The sequence below is a fragment of the Lissotriton vulgaris genome, chromosome 2_1 (genome assembly GCF_964263255.1).
Source record: "Lissotriton vulgaris chromosome 2_1, aLisVul1.2, whole genome shotgun sequence".
NCBI classification, from domain to species: domain Eukaryota; kingdom Metazoa; phylum Chordata; class Amphibia; order Caudata; family Salamandridae; genus Lissotriton; species Lissotriton vulgaris.
Window position 1 is genome coordinate 295376081 of NC_141687.1, and position 16082 is coordinate 295392162.

Here is a 16082-nt window from a genome sequence, read left to right on the forward strand (position 1 = left end):
TCCGGCAAGTATTCACTTCCCAGTGTAAAAAGTATTTTGCACAAAAAAACATAAACTATATTTTGGATACTTCTGTAGTTCCGAGAGGCTAAACGTCTAGTAGCTTTAAAAACCCGCATAAATTCAAGCTGGGTGGTAGGACAAGTTGTTGTTCATGTGAACGCTTTCCTAGATAACCAGGAATTCAGGGCGCTACTGAAAGCGATAGGTTCCGTTATCTCCTGTAGTTGCTGAAAGCAGGTTTTCACAAAGTTTGGACCATCGCCGAAGGCCATCCTCAGCTTAGAGTCTTATATGTGAACTGGGGAACAGTTCGTTTTTTTGGGGTAACCGATCAAAGATGTTGACCTACATTTGATCTGTGGGGCAACTGTTCAAAATGTCAAGGTAGCTGTAATGCTACAACTTTTGTTTCCACACTTGCAAGCTTAGCAGGTCGCTTCACATATGCTAGCGATCAGTGTCACTCTTTTGGCTGATTGACTGTTCCTAATCTAGACCAAATATTCCCATTAAAAATCATCTCTATGATATTGTGGAAACCACAGTTTTTTGAAGAATTTTCCAGCTTTCCCTCTGGTACAGCGTTGGGTCAGGAAGAGTCAGGTTGAATTTAATTGGTTGCTGATTTAAAATATGCAAATTTTAAAGCAGTGTCACCAGGATCTATTAAGTATGTTTTAATGTAAATAAATGCATATGCGTGTGTATCGGTAGAATGTTATTTCGTGGAGTAACAGATATGTGTATATTTATATGTTTTTATTTCAGTTGATGATGCCGAACCGTGTCTTACTGTAAGTAAGGAGGGTTTCCCCCCTTTCTGTCTGTGTGAGCGATAAACAGTTTTATTAAGACTATACTTTCAGGGATCATTTCTATAGTTTTTAACTGAGGAAATGTGATTGAAAGTGTTTGGTCTTCGCTAACCACGATGAAGAATTGAAGTGTTCTCTTCTGAGCTTGAAGTGAGTGAACAGTGTTGCATTTATGTAACTGCTGTTTGCTATTGATGATCGTTCTTATTCCTTTCAAGAGGATTGGAGAAAGAGTACACAATCTGAGTGGTTAGCTACTTTATAGGGTGTAAGGAAGTCTATCCGTTCTTAATTTCTTGCTTAGTTTGTTATTTTTATAGTGTGCACTTTGGTTTATTTTTATTTAGCTGTTGAGTTCATGAATACTTAGTAGAAGCTGTTGAGCTTTTTTGGACTTGTGGTTTTTGCAAGAGCTTATCTTTGAAAAGCACTTCTCACCGTCAGTTGGTATTTTGGTATGTTATTTATAAAAAAAGGTTTGTCTTTTAGAAAGTGGGGCGTGAAGAGTACTTTTTAAACGGACTGTGCGTATGAGCTATTTGTAGAGCCTAGGCTGCTGCAAGGCAACTACTGCTACTCAACGATTTAACACTCTTTCAATTCGACTGTTTAAAGAAACCTCCTAATGCTAGTTAAGCCTTTTAGACTAAGAGGAAGCGTATCACCCTGGCCACAGGTTATACAACTTACAAGGCTGCGGTGGATCTTAGACTGCTGAGGATAAAAAAATCCTCCTTTGGTATTTGCTAAAGTTTTCACAGGAATTTGTGGAGTGCAAAGCAGAAGTAAAGGACTGTGTATGTTTACTTATCATTATGAAATCTAGTGTGCTCAGCACAAAAACTTGCAGCTCCCAACTAGCCCCCGTACAGCCCCTACTACATCAAGGGCTTAATGTATTCGAACTTTGGAATTTGAAGGATCCATTGGGGAGAATGGAGTTGCAACAATAAAAAAATAATGGTCAAAACGAGCCACCTGCTCCAGCAAGTACCATTTTCTTGGTTCTCCTGCTTTAACTCAGAATATTCTTAATTCATAGACTGGAATGTTGTGATATCAGAATAGACTTTCTACCTCGGGTATCACATTGATTAAATGCCCTATCCTCTCGATATAGAAGCTCAGCTTTAACTTGAGTCAAGAACTCAAACAGAGGGTATTTAAGGACCATTGTAGCCCCCTTTAGCGTTCCATTATGCTATATTCGAACACTGGAAGATTAGACCCTCATGTAGAGAATCGAAATATCAGCCGTTTGTAAATAGTAGGATAAACCCTGTGCCTTGAAACTTCTAATGGTTCGAGCCCCGACTGCCACCATTTTGAATTTCCACCGTGCTGCGACGCCTAGGAAAAGAGCTAGGTGGGCTGGCGCCAGACCGTAAATTGTGGAAGTTCACGGTGTGGTGACAGGCCAGGTGAATACCCATAGACTGTTCTTCTTGGTTATGCAAGAGTCTGGGGCATTGCCTGACTGGTTTTCCAGCCATGGCCTCTTTTTACGTAAAACTTACACAGTTAAGACCTTATTGTGATAGCCTTTTAGCCTGCCGCAAGAGGCAATGGCGACCAGGAACGGTCCCCTTTCCTCTGTTTGTCCCTAGCCTTCAACTTTAGTCTATCATGCTGAATTAAAGTTTAGTTCTCTAACCAAAGACTGCAGCGGCAGGTTTTAATTATCTATCACTGATCTGCTGAGAGCTTAGCCAGGTGACAGAAAAAATGCTGTTGTGATATCTTCCTGTAACCCTTGGACAGCTTAGCATAGAGTTATAAAACTTTTTGTTCGCGATATGTTATGAAGAATCAAGATTGAAGTAGAAATTGTAAGTGGTCCGAAGGTGTTGCAGATAAGTTCTGATCTAAAAAGGAAGGTCACAGGCAGAGTTTTTTTTTAAACAACTGTCTACTGTTGACAGTTGTTCCTTTCTTCATTTAAGGATATGCTGGAAGACAGAAGTGTACACTGAAAAGTTCAATTCCGGGTTCTGATGAATATTAGGTACCAAACGTTTCCGGCAAGTATTCACTTCCCAGTGTAAAAAGTATTTTGCACAAAAAAACATAAACTATATTTTGGATACTTCTGTAGTTCAGAGAGGCTAAACGTCTAGTAGATTTAAAAACCCGCATAAATTCAAGCTGGGTGGTAGGACAAGTTGTTGTTCATGTGAACGCTTTCCTAGATAACCAGGAATTCAGGGCGCTACTGAAAGCGATAGGTTCCGTTATCTCCTGTAGTTGCTGAAAGCAGGTTTTCACAAAGTTTGGACCATCGCCGAAGGCCATCCTCAGCTTAGAGTCTTATATGTGAACTGGGGAACAGTTCGTTTTTTTGGGGTAACCGATAAAAGATGTTGACCTACATTTGATCTGTGGGGCAACTGTTCAAAATGTCAAGGTAGCTGTAATGCTACAACTTTTGTTTCCACACTTGTAAGCTTAGCAGGTCGCTTCACATATGCTAGCGATCAGTGTCACTCTTTTGGCTGATTGACTGTTCCTAATCTAGACCAAATATTCCCATTAAAAATCATCTCTATGATATTGTGGAAACCACAGTTTTTTGAAGAATTTTCCAGCTTTCCCTCTGGTACAGCGTTGGGTCAGGAAGAGTCAGGTTGAATTTAATTGGTTGCTGATTTAAAATATGCAAATTTTAAAGCAGTGTCACCAGGATCTATTAAGTATGTTTTAATGTAAATAAATGCATATGCGTGTGTATCGGTAGAATGTTATTTCGTGGAGTAACAGATATGTGTATATTTATATGTTTTTATTTCAGTTGATGATGCCGAACCGTGTCTTACTGTAAGTAAGGAGGGTTCCCCCCTTTCTGTCTGTGTGAGCGATAAACAGTTTTATTAAGACTATACTTTCAGGGATCATTTCAATAGTTTTTAACTGAGGAAATGTGATTGAAAGTGTTTGGTCTTCGCTAACCACGATGAAGAATTGAAGTGTTCTCTTCTGAGCGTGAAGTGAGTGAACAGTGTTGCATTTATGTAGCTGCTGTTTGCTATTGATGATCGTTCTTATTCCTTTCAAGAGGATTGGAGAAAGAGTACACAATCTGAGTGGTTAGCTACTTTATAGGGTGTAAGGAAGTCTATCCGTTCTTAATTTCTTGCTTAGTTTGTTATTATTATAGTGTGCACTTTGGTTTATTTTTATTTAGCTGTTGAGTTCATGAATACTTAGTAGAAGCTGTTGAGCTTTTTTGGACTTGTGGTTTTTTCAAGAGCTTATCTTTGAAAAGCACTTCTCACCGTCAGTTGGTATTTTGGTATGTTATTTATAAAAAAAGGTTTGTTTTTTAGAAATTTTGGGAGTGAAGAGTACTTTTTAAACGGACTGTGCGTATGAGCTATTTGTAGAGCCTAGGCTGCTGCAAGGCAACTACTGCTACTCAACGATTTAACACTCTTTCAATTCGACTGTTTAAAGAAACCTCCTAATGCTAGTTAAGCCTTTTAGACTAAGAGGAAGCGTATCACCCTGGCCACAGGTTATACAACTTACAAGGCTGCGGTGGATCTTAGACTGCTGAGGATAAAAAACTCCTCCTTTGGTATTTGCTAAAGTTTTCACAGGAATTTGTGGAGTGCAAAGCAGAAGTAAAGGACTGTGTATGTTTACTTATCATTATGAAATCTAGTGTGCTCAGCACAAAAACTTGCAGCTCCCAACTAGCCCCCATACAGCCCCTACTACATCAAGGGCTTAATGTATTCGAACTTTGGAATTTGAAGGATCCATTGGGGAGAATGGACTTGCAACAATAAAAAATAATGGTCAAAACGAGCCACCTGCTCCAGCAAGTACCATTTTCTTGGTTCTCCTGCTTTAACTCAGAATATTCTTAATTCATAGACTGGAATGTTGTGATATCAGAATAGACTTTCTACCTCGGGTATCACATTGATTAAATGCCCTATCCTCTCGATATAGAAGCTCAGCTTTAACTTGAGTCAAGAACTCAAACAGAGGGTATTTAAGGACCATTGTAGCCCCCTTTAGCGTTCCATTATGCTATATTCGAACACTGGAAGATTAGACCCTCATGTAGAGAATCGAAATATCAGCCGTTTGTAAATAGTAGGATAAACCCTGTGCCTTGAAACTTCTAATGGTTCGAGCCCCGACTGCCACCATTTTGGATTTCCACCGTGCTGCGACGCCTAGGAAAAGACCTAGGTGGGCTGGCGCCAGACCGTAAATTGTGGAAGTTCACGGTGTGGTGATAGGCCAGGTGAATACCCATAGACTGTTCTTCTTGGTTATGCAAGAGTCTGGGGCATTGCCCGACTGGTTTTCCAGCCATGGCCTCTTTTTACGTAAAACTTACACAGTTAAGACCTTACTGTGATAGCCTTTTAGCCTGCCGCAAGAGGCAATGGCGACCAGGAACGGTCCCCTTTCCTCTGTTTGTCCCTAGCCTTCAACTTTAGTCTATCATGCTGAATTAAAGTTTAGTTCTCTAACCAAAGACTGCAGCGGCAGGTTTTAATTATCTATCACTGATCTGCTGAGAGCTTAGCCAGGTGACAGAAAAAATGCTGTTGTGATATCTTCCTGTAACCCTTGGACAGCTTAGCATAGAGTTATAAAACTTTTTGTTCGCGATATGTTATGAAGAATCAAGATTGAAGTAGAAATTGTAAGTGGTCCGAAGGTGTTGCAGATAAGTTCTGATCTAAAAAGGAAGGTCACAGGCAGAGTTTTTTTTTAAACAACTGTCTACTGTTGACAGTTGTTCCTTTCTTCATTTAAGGATATGCTGGAAGACAGAAGTGTACACTGAAAAGTTCAATTCCGGGTTCTGATGAATATTAGGTACCAAACGTTTCCGGCAAGTATTCACTTCCCAGTGTAAAAAGTATTTTGCACAAAAAAACATAAACTATATTTTGGATACTTCTGTAGTTCCGAGAGGCTAAACGTCTAGTAGCTTTAAAAACCCGCATAAATTCAAGCTGGGTGGTAGGACAAGTTGTTGTTCATGTGAACGCTTTCCTAGATAACCAGGAATTCAGGGCGCTACTGAAAGCGATAGGTTCCGTTATCTCCTGTAGTTGCTGAAAGCAGGTTTTCACAAAGTTTGGACCATCGCCGAAGGCCATCCTCAGCTTAGAGTCTTATATGTGAACTGGGGAACAGTTCGTTTTTTTGGGGTAACCGATCAAAGATGTTGACCTACATTTGATCTGTGGGGCAACTGTTCAAAATGTCAAGGTAGCTGTAATGCTACAACTTTTGTTTCCACACTTGCAAGCTTAGCAGGTCGCTTCACATATGCTAGCGATCAGTGTCACTCTTTTGGCTGATTGACTGTTCCTAATCTAGACCAAATATTCCCATTAAAAATCATCTCTATGATATTGTGGAAACCACAGTTTTTTGAAGAATTTTCCAGCTTTCCCTCTGGTACAGCGTTGGGTCAGGAAGAGTCAGGTTGAATTTAATTGGTTGCTGATTTAAAATATGCAAATTTTAAAGCAGTGTCACCAGGATCTATTAAGTATGTTTTAATGTAAATAAATGCATATGCGTGTGTATCGGTAGAATGTTATTTCGTGGAGTAACAGATATGTGTATATTTATATGTTTTTATTTCAGTTGATGATGCCGAACCGTGTCTTACTGTAAGTAAGGAGGGTTCCCCCCTTTCTGTCTGTGTGAGCGATAAACAGTTTTATTAAGACTATACTTTCAGGGATCATTTCTATAGTTTTTAACTGAGGAAATGTGATTGGAAGTGTTTGGTCTTCGCTAACCACGATGAAGAATTGAAGTGTTCTCTTCTGAGCGTGAAGTGAGTGAACAGTGTTGCATTTATGTAGCTGCTGTTTGCTATTGATGATCGTTCTTATTCCTATCAAGAGGATTGGAGAAAGAGTACACAATCTGAGTGGTTAGCTACTTGATAGGGTGTAAGGAAGTCTATCTGTTCTTAATTTCTTGCTTAGTTTGGTATTTTTATAGTGTGCACTTTGGTTTATTTTTATTTAGCTGTTGAGTTCATGAATACTTAGTAGAAGCTGTTGAGCTTTTTTGGACTTGTGGTTTTTTCAAGAGCTTATCTTTGAAAAGCACTTCTCACCGTCAGTTGGTATTTTGGTATGTTATTTATAAAAAAAGGTTTGTTTTTTAGAAATTTTGGGAGTGAAGAGTACTTTTTAAACGGACTGTGCGTATGAGCTATTTGTAGAGCCTAGGCTGCTGCAAGGCAACTACTGCTACTCAACGATTTAACACTCTTTCAATTCGACTGTTTAAAGAAACCTCCTAATGCTAGTTAAGCCTTTTAGACTAAGAGGAAGCGTATCACCCTGGCCACAGGTTATACAACTTACAAGGCTGCGGTGGATCTTAGACTGCTGAGGATAAAAAACTCCTCCTTTGGTATTTGCTAAAGTTTTCACAGGAATTTGTGGAGTGCAAAGCAGAAGTAAAGGACTGTGTATGTTTACTTATCATTATGAAATCTAGTGTGCTCAGCACAAAAACTTGCAGCTCCCAACTAGCCCCCGTACAGCCCCTACTACATCAAGGGCTTAATGTATTCGAACTTTGGAATTTGAAGGATCCATTGGGGAGAATGGACTTGCAACAATAAAAAATAATGGTCAAAACGAGCCACCTGCTCCAGCAAGTACCATTTTCTTGGTTCTCCTGCTTTAACTCAGAATATTCTTAATTCATAGACTGGAATGTTGTGATATCAGAATAGACTTTCTACCTCGGGTATCACATTGATTAAATGCCCTATCCTCTCGATATAGAAGCTCAGCTTTAACTTGAGTCAAGAACTCAAACAGAGGGTATTTAAGGACCATTGTAGCCCCCTTTAGCGTTCCATTATGCTATATTCGAACACTGGAAGATTAGACCCTCATGTAGAGAATCGAAATATCAGCCGTTTGTAAATAGTAGGATAAACCCTGTGCCTTGAAACTTCTAATGGTTCGAGCCCCGACTGCCACCATTTTGGATTTCCACCGTGCTGCGACGCCTAGGAAAAGACCTAGGTGGGCTGGCGCCAGACCGTAAATTGTGGAAGTTCACGGTGTGGTGATAGGCCAGGTGAATACCCATAGACTGTTCTTCTTGGTTATGCAAGAGTCTGGGGCATTGCCCGACTGGTTTTCCAGCCATGGCCTCTTTTTACGTAAAACTTACACAGTTAAGACCTTACTGTGATAGCCTTTTAGCCTGCCGCAAGAGGCAATGGCGACCAGGAACGGTCCCCTTTCCTCTGTTTGTCCCTAGCCTTCAACTTTAGTCTATCATGCTGAATTAAAGTTTAGTTCTCTAACCAAAGACTGCAGCGGCAGGTTTTAATTATCTATCACTGATCTGCTGAGAGCTTAGCCAGGTGACAGAAAAAATGCTGTTGTGATATCTTCCTGTAACCCTTGGACAGCTTAGCATAGAGTTATAAAACTTTTTGTTCGCGATATGTTATGAAGAATCAAGATTGAAGTAGAAATTGTAAGTGGTCCGAAGGTGTTGCAGATAAGTTCTGATCTAAAAAGGAAGGTCACAGGCAGAGTTTTTTTTTAAACAACTGTCTACTGTTGACAGTTGTTCCTTTCTTCATTTAAGGATATGCTGGAAGACAGAAGTGTACACTGAAAAGTTCAATTCCGGGTTCTGATGAATATTAGGTACCAAACGTTTCCGGCAAGTATTCACTTCCCAGTGTAAAAAGTATTTTGCACAAAAAAACATAAACTATATTTTGGATACTTCTGTAGTTCCGAGAGGCTAAACGTCTAGTAGCTTTAAAAACCCGCATAAATTCAAGCTGGGTGGTAGGACAAGTTGTTGTTCATGTGAACGCTTTCCTAGATAACCAGGAATTCAGGGCGCTACTGAAAGCGATAGGTTCCGTTATCTCCTGTAGTTGCTGAAAGCAGGTTTTCACAAAGTTTGGACCATCGCCGAAGGCCATCCTCAGCTTAGAGTCTTATATGTGAACTGGGGAACAGTTCGTTTTTTTGGGGTAACCGATCAAAGATGTTGACCTACATTTGATCTGTGGGGCAACTGTTCAAAATGTCAAGGTAGCTGTAATGCTACAACTTTTGTTTCCACACTTGCAAGCTTAGCAGGTCGCTTCACATATGCTAGCGATCAGTGTCACTCTTTTGGCTGATTGACTGTTCCTAATCTAGACCAAATATTCCCATTAAAAATCATCTCTATGATATTGTGGAAACCACAGTTTTTTGAAGAATTTTCCAGCTTTCCCTCTGGTACAGCGTTGGGTCAGGAAGAGTCAGGTTGAATTTAATTGGTTGCTGATTTAAAATATGCAAATTTTAAAGCAGTGTCACCAGGATCTATTAAGTATGTTTTAATGTAAATAAATGCATATGCGTGTGTATCGGTAGAATGTTATTTCGTGGAGTAACAGATATGTGTATATTTATATGTTTTTATTTCAGTTGATGATGCCGAACCGTGTCTTACTGTAAGTAAGGAGGGTTCCCCCCTTTCTGTCTGTGTGAGCGATAAACAGTTTTATTAAGACTATACTTTCAGGGATCATTTCTATAGTTTTTAACTGAGGAAATGTGATTGAAAGTGTTTGGTCTTCGCTAACCACGATGAAGAATTGAAGTGTTCTCTTCTGAGCGTGAAGTGAGTGAACAGTGTTGCATTTATGTAGCTGCTGTTTGCTATTGATGATCGTTCTTATTCCTTTCAAGAGGATTGGAGAAAGAGTACACAATCTGAGTGGTTAGCTACTTTATAGGGTGTAAGGAAGTCTATCCGTTCTTAATTTCTTGCTTAGTTTGTTATTTTTATAGTGTGCACTTTGGTTTATTTTTATTTAGCTGTTGAGTTCATGAATACTTAGTAGAAGCTGTTGAGCTTTTTTGGACTTGTGGTTTTTGCAAGAGCTTATCTTTGAAAAGCACTTCTCACCGTCAGTTGGTATTTTGGTATGTTATTTATAAAAAAAGGTTTGTTTTTTAGAAAGTTTGGGAGTGAAGAGTACTTTTTAAACGGACTGTGCGTATGAGCTATTTGTAGAGCCTAGGCTGCTGCAAGGCAACTACTGCTACTCAACGATTTAACACTCTTTCAATTCGACTGTTTAAAGAAACCTCCTAATGCTAGTTAAGCCTTTTAGACTAAGAGGAAGCGTATCACCCTGGCCACAGGTTATACAACTTACAAGGCTGCGGTGGATCTTAGACTGCTGAGGATAAAAAACTCCTCCTTTGGTATTTGCTAAAGTTTTCACAGGAATTTGTGGAGTGCAAAGCAGAAGTAAAGGACTGTGTATGTTTACTTATCATTATGAAATCTAGTGTGCTCAGCACAAAAACTTGCAGCTCCCAACTAGCCCCCGTACAGCCCCTACTACATCAAGGGCTTAATGTATTCGAACTTTGGAATTTGAAGGATCCATTGGGGAGAATGGACTTGCAACAATAAAAAATAATGGTCAAAACGAGCCACCTGCTCCAGCAAGTACCATTTTCTTGGTTCTCCTGCTTTAACTCAGAATATTCTTAATTCATAGACTGGAATGTTGTGATATCAGAATAGACTTTCTACCTCGGGTATCACATTGATTAAATGCCCTATCCTCTCGATATAGAAGCTCAGCTTTAACTTGAGTCAAGAACTCAAACAGAGGGTATTTAAGGACCATTGTAGCCCCCTTTAGCGTTCCATTATGCTATATTCGAACACTGGAAGATTAGACCCTCATGTAGAGAATCGAAATATCAGCCGTTTGTAAATAGTAGGATAAACCCTGTGCCTTGAAACTTCTAATGGTTCGAGCCCCGACTGCCACCATTTTGGATTTCCACCGTGCTGCGACGCCTAGGAAAAGACCTAGGTGGGCTGGCGCCAGACCGTAAATTGTGGAAGTTCACGGTGTGGTGATAGGCCAGGTGAATACCCATAGACTGTTCTTCTTGGTTATGCAAGAGTCTGGGGCATTGCCCGACTGGTTTTCCAGCCATGGCCTCTTTTTACGTAAAACTTACACAGTTAAGACCTTACTGTGATAGCCTTTTAGCCTGCCGCAAGAGGCAATGGCGACCAGGAACGGTCCCCTTTCCTCTGTTTGTCCCTAGCCTTCAACTTTAGTCTATCATGCTGAATTAAAGTTTAGTTCTCTAACCAAAGACTGCAGCGGCAGGTTTTAATTATCTATCACTGATCTGCTGAGAGCTTAGCCAGGTGACAGAAAAAATGCTGTTGTGATATCTTCCTGTAACCCTTGGACAGCTTAGCATAGAGTTATAAAACTTTTTGTTCGCGATATGTTATGAAGAATCAAGATTGAAGTAGAAATTGTAAGTGGTCCGAAGGTGTTGCAGATAAGTTCTGATCTAAAAAGGAAGGTCACAGGCAGAGTTTTTTTTTTAAACAACTGTCTACTGTTGACAGTTGTTCCTTTCTTCATTTAAGGATATGCTGGAAGACAGAAGTGTACACTGAAAAGTTCAATTCCGGGTTCTGATGAATATTAGGTACCAAACGTTTCCGGCAAGTATTCACTTCCCAGTGTAAAAAGTATTTTGCACAAAAAAACATAAACTATATTTTGGATACTTCTGTAGTTCCGAGAGGCTAAACGTCTAGTAGCTTTAAAAACCCGCATAAATTCAAGCTGGGTGGTAGGACAAGTTGTTGTTCATGTGAACGCTTTCCTAGATAACCAGGAATTCAGGGCGCTACTGAAAGCGATAGGTTCCGTTATCTCCTGTAGTTGCTGAAAGCAGGTTTTCACAAAGTTTGGACCATCGCCGAAGGCCATCCTCAGCTTAGAGTCTTATATGTGAACTGGGGAACACTTCGTTTTTTTGGGGTAACCGATCAAAGATGTTGACCTACATTTGATCTGTGGGGCAACTGTTCAAAATGTCAAGGTAGCTGTAATGCTACAACTTTTGTTTCCACACTTGCAAGCTTAGCAGGTCGCTTCACATATGCTAGCGATCAGTGTCACTCTTTTGGCTGATTGACTGTTCCTAATCTAGACCAAATATTCCCATTAAAAATCATCTCTATGATATTGTGGAAACCACAGTTTTTTGAAGAATTTTCCAGCTTTCCCTCTGGTACAGCGTTGGGTCAGGAAGAGTCAGGTTGAATTTAATTGGTTGCTGATTTAAAATATGCAAGTTTTAAAGCAGTGTCACCAGGATCTATTAAGTATGTTTTAATGTAAATAAATGCATATGCGTGTGTATCGGTAGAATGTTATTTCGTGGAGTAACAGATATGTGTATATTTATATGTTTTTATTTCAGTTGATGATGCCGAACCGTGTCTTACTGTAAGTAAGGAGGGTTTCCCCCCTTTCTGTCTGTGTGAGCGATAAACAGTTTTATTAAGACTATACTTTCAGGGATCATTTCTATAGTTTTTAACTGAGGAAATGTGATTGAAAGTGTTTGGTCTTCGCTAACCACGATGAAGAATTGAAGTGTTCTCTTCTGAGCGTGAAGTGAGTGAACAGTGTTGCATTTATGTAGCTGCTGTTTGCTATTGATGATCGTTCTTATTCCTTTCAAGAGGATTGGAGAAAGAGTACACAATCTGAGTGGTTAGCTACTTTATAGGGTGTAAGGAAGTCTATCTGTTCTTAATTTCTTGCTTAGTTTGTTATTTTTATAGTGTGCACTTTGGTTTATTTTAATTTAGCTGTTGAGTTCATGAATACTTAGTAGAAGCTGTTGAGCTTTTTTGGACTTGTGGTTTTTGCAAGAGCTTATCTTTGAAAAGCACTTCTCACCGTCAGTTGGTATTTTGGTATGTTATTTATAAAAAAAGGTTTGTTTTTTAGAAAGTTTGGGAGTGAAGAGTACTTTTTAAACGGGCTGTGCGTATGAGCTATTTGTAGAGCCTAGGCTGCTGCAAGGCAACTACTGCTACTCAACGATTTAACACTCTTTCAATTCGACTGTTTAAAGAAACCTCCTAATGCTAGTTAAGCCTTTTAGACTAAGAGGAAGCGTATCACCCTGGCCACAGGTTATACAACTTACAAGGCTGCGGTGGATCTTAGACTGCTGAGGATAAAAAACTCCTCCTTTGGTATTTGCTAAAGTTTTCACAGGAATTTGTGGAGTGCAAAGCAGAAGTAAAGGACTGTGTATGTTTACTTATCATTATGAAATCTAGTGTGCTCAGCACAAAAACTTGCAGCTCCCAACTAGCCCCCGTACAGCCCCTACTACATCAAGGGCTTAATGTATTCGAACTTTGGAATTTGAAGGATCCATTGGGGAGAATGGAGTTGCAACAATAAAAAATAATGGTCAAAACGAGCCACCTGCTCCAGCAAGTACCATTTTCTTGGTTCTCCTGCTTTAACTCAGAATATTCTTAATTCATAGACTGGAATGTTGTGATATCAGAATAGACTTCCTACCTCGGGTATCACATTGATTAAATGCCCTATCCTCTCGATATAGAAGCTCAGCTTTAACTTGAGTCAAGAACTCAAACAGAGGGTATTTAAGGACCATTGTAGCCCCCTTTAGCGTTCCATTATGCTATATTCGAACACTGGAAGATTAGACCCTCATGTAGAGAATCGAAATATCAGCCGTTTGTAAATAGTAGGATAAACCCTGTGCCTTGAAACTTCTAATGGTTCGAGCCCCGACTGCCACCATTTTGGATTTCCACCGTGCTGCGACGCCTAGGAAAAGACCTAGGTGGGCTGGCGCCAGACCGTAAATTGTGGAAGTTCACGGTGTGGTGATAGGCCAGGTGAATACCCATAGACTGTTCTTCTTGGTTATGCAAGAGTCTGGGGGATTGCCCGACTGGTTTTCCAGCCATGGCCTCTTTTTACGTAAAACTTACACAGTTAAGACCTTACTGTGATAGCCTTTTAGCCTGCCGCAAGAGGCAATGGCGACCAGGAACGGTCCCCTTTCCTCTGTTTGTCCCTAGCCTTCAACTTTAGTCTATCATGCTGAATTAAAGTTTAGTTCTCTAACCAAAGACTGCAGCGGCAGGTTTTAATTATCTATCACTGATCTGCTGAGAGCTTAGCCAGGTGACAGAAAAAATGCTGTTGTGATATCTTCCTGTAACCCTTGGACAGCTGAGCATAGAGTTATAAAACTTTTTGTCACGATATGTTATGAAGAATCAAGATTGAAGTAGAAATTGTAAGTGGTCCGAAGGTGTTGCAGATAAGTTCTGATCTAAAAAGGAAGGTCACAGGCAGAGTTTTTTTTTAAACAACTGTCTACTGTTGACAGTTGTTCCTTTCTTCATTTAAGGATATGCTGGAAGACAGAAGTGTACACTGAAAAGTTCAATTCCGGGTTCTGATGAATATTAGGTACCAAACGTTTCCGGCAAGTATTCACTTCCCAGTGTAAAAAGTATTTTGCACAAAAAAACATAAACTATATTTTGGATACTTCTGTAGTTCCGAGAGGCTAAACGTCTAGTAGCTTTAAAAACCCGCATAAATTCAAGCTGGGTGGTAGGACAAGTTGTTGTTCATGTGAACGCTTTCCTAGATAACCAGGAATTCAGGGCGCTACTGAAAGCGATAGGTTCCGTTATCTCCTGTAGTTGCTGAAAGCAGGTTTTCACAAAGTTTGGACCATCGCCGAAGGCCATCCTCAGCTTAGAGTCTTATATGTGAACTGGGGAACAGTTCGTTTTTTTGGGGTAACCGATCAAAGATGTTGACCTACATTTGATCTGTGGGGCAACTGTTCAAAATGTCAAGGTAGCTGTAATGCTACAACTTTTGTTTCCACACTTGCAAGCTTAGCAGGTCGCTTCACATATGCTAGCGATCAGTGTCACTCTTTTGGCTGATTGACTGTTCCTAATCTAGACCAAATATTCCCATTAAAAATCATCTCTATGATATTGTGGAAACCACAGTTTTTTGAAGAATTTTCCAGCTTTCCCTCTGGTACAGCGTTGGGTCAGGAAGAGTCAGGTTGAATTTAATTGGTTGCTGATTTAAAATATGCAAATTTTAAAGCAGTGTCACCAGGATCTATTAAGTATGTTTTAATGTAAATAAATGCATATGCGTGTGTATCGGTAGAATGTTATTTCGTGGAGTAACAGATATGTGTATATTTATATGTTTTTATTTCAGTTGATGATGCCGAACCGTGTCTTACTGTAAGTAAGGAGGGTTCCCCCCTTTCTGTCTGTGTGAGCGATAAACAGTTTTATTAAGACTATACTTTCAGGGATCATTTCTATAGTTTTTAACTGAGGAAATGTGATTGAAAGTGTTTGGTCTTTGCTAACCACGATGAAGAATTGAAGTGTTCTCTTCTGAGCGTGAAGTGAGTGAACAGTGTTGCATTTATGTAGCTGCTGTTTGCTATTGATGATGGTTCTTATTCCTTTCAAGAGGATTGGAGAAAGAGTACACAATCTGAGTGGTTAGCTACTTTATAGGGTTTAAGGAAGTCTATCCGTTCTTAATTTCTTGCTTAGTTTGTTATTTTTATAGTGTGCACTTTGGTTTATTTTTATTTAGCTGTTGAGTTCATGAATACTTAGTAGAAGCTGTTGAGCTTTTTTGGACTTGTGGTTTTTGCAAGAGCTTATCTTTGAAAAGCACTTCTCACCGTCAGTTGGTATTTTGGTATGTTATTTATAAAAAAAGGTTTGTTTTTTAGAAAGTTTGGGAGTGAAGAGTACTTTTTAAACGGACTGTGCGTATGAGCTATTTGTAGAGCCTAGGCTGCTGCAAGGCAACTACTGCTACTCAACGATTTAACACTCTTTCAATTCGACTGTTTAAAGAAACCTCCTAATGCTAGTTAAGCCTTTTAGACTAAGAGGAAGCGTATCACCCTGGCCACAGGTTATACAACTTACAAGGCTGCGGTGGATCTTAGACTGCTGAGGATAAAAAACTCCTCCTTTGGTATTTGCTAAAGTTTTCACAGGAATTTGTGGAGTGCAAAGCAGAAGTAAAGGACTGTGTATGTTTACTTATCATTATGAAATCTAGTGTGCTCAGCACAAAAACTTGCAGCTCCCAACTAGCCCCCGTACAGCCCCTACTACATCAAGGGCTTAATGTATTCGAACTTTGGAATTTGAAGGATCCATTGGGGAGAATGGACTTGCAACAATAAAAAATAATGGTCAAAACGAGCCACCTGCTCCAGCAAGTACCATTTTCTTGGTTCTCCTGCTTTAACTCAGAATATTCTTAATTCATAGACTGGAATGTTGTGATATCAGAATAGACTTTCTACCTCGGGTATCACATTG

General features: G+C 39.8%; 6 non-coding genes across 6 annotated transcripts; all 6 read left to right on the forward strand.

The window, feature by feature from the left end:
- Positions 1-853: 853 nt before the first annotated feature.
- Positions 854-1069, forward strand: LOC147730140 (small nucleolar RNA U3). The gene has a single exon (XR_015309126.1). It is a non-coding gene; the product is annotated as a small nucleolar RNA U3 (small nucleolar RNA).
- Positions 1070-3687: 2618 nt separating this feature from the next.
- Positions 3688-3903, forward strand: LOC147730141 (small nucleolar RNA U3). The gene has a single exon (XR_015309161.1). It is a non-coding gene; the product is annotated as a small nucleolar RNA U3 (small nucleolar RNA).
- Positions 3904-6521: 2618 nt separating this feature from the next.
- LOC147730142 (small nucleolar RNA U3) lies at positions 6522-6737 on the forward strand. The gene has a single exon (XR_015309103.1). It is a non-coding gene; the product is annotated as a small nucleolar RNA U3 (small nucleolar RNA).
- Positions 6738-9355: 2618 nt separating this feature from the next.
- Positions 9356-9571, forward strand: LOC147730143 (small nucleolar RNA U3). The gene has a single exon (XR_015309027.1). It is a non-coding gene; the product is annotated as a small nucleolar RNA U3 (small nucleolar RNA).
- A 2620-nt stretch (positions 9572-12191) lies between these two features.
- LOC147730144 (small nucleolar RNA U3) lies at positions 12192-12407 on the forward strand. Its single transcript, XR_015309028.1, has one exon. It is a non-coding gene; the product is annotated as a small nucleolar RNA U3 (small nucleolar RNA).
- Positions 12408-15024: 2617 nt separating this feature from the next.
- LOC147730145 (small nucleolar RNA U3) lies at positions 15025-15240 on the forward strand. The gene has a single exon (XR_015308762.1). It is a non-coding gene; the product is annotated as a small nucleolar RNA U3 (small nucleolar RNA).
- The last annotated feature ends 842 nt before the right edge of the window (positions 15241-16082 follow it).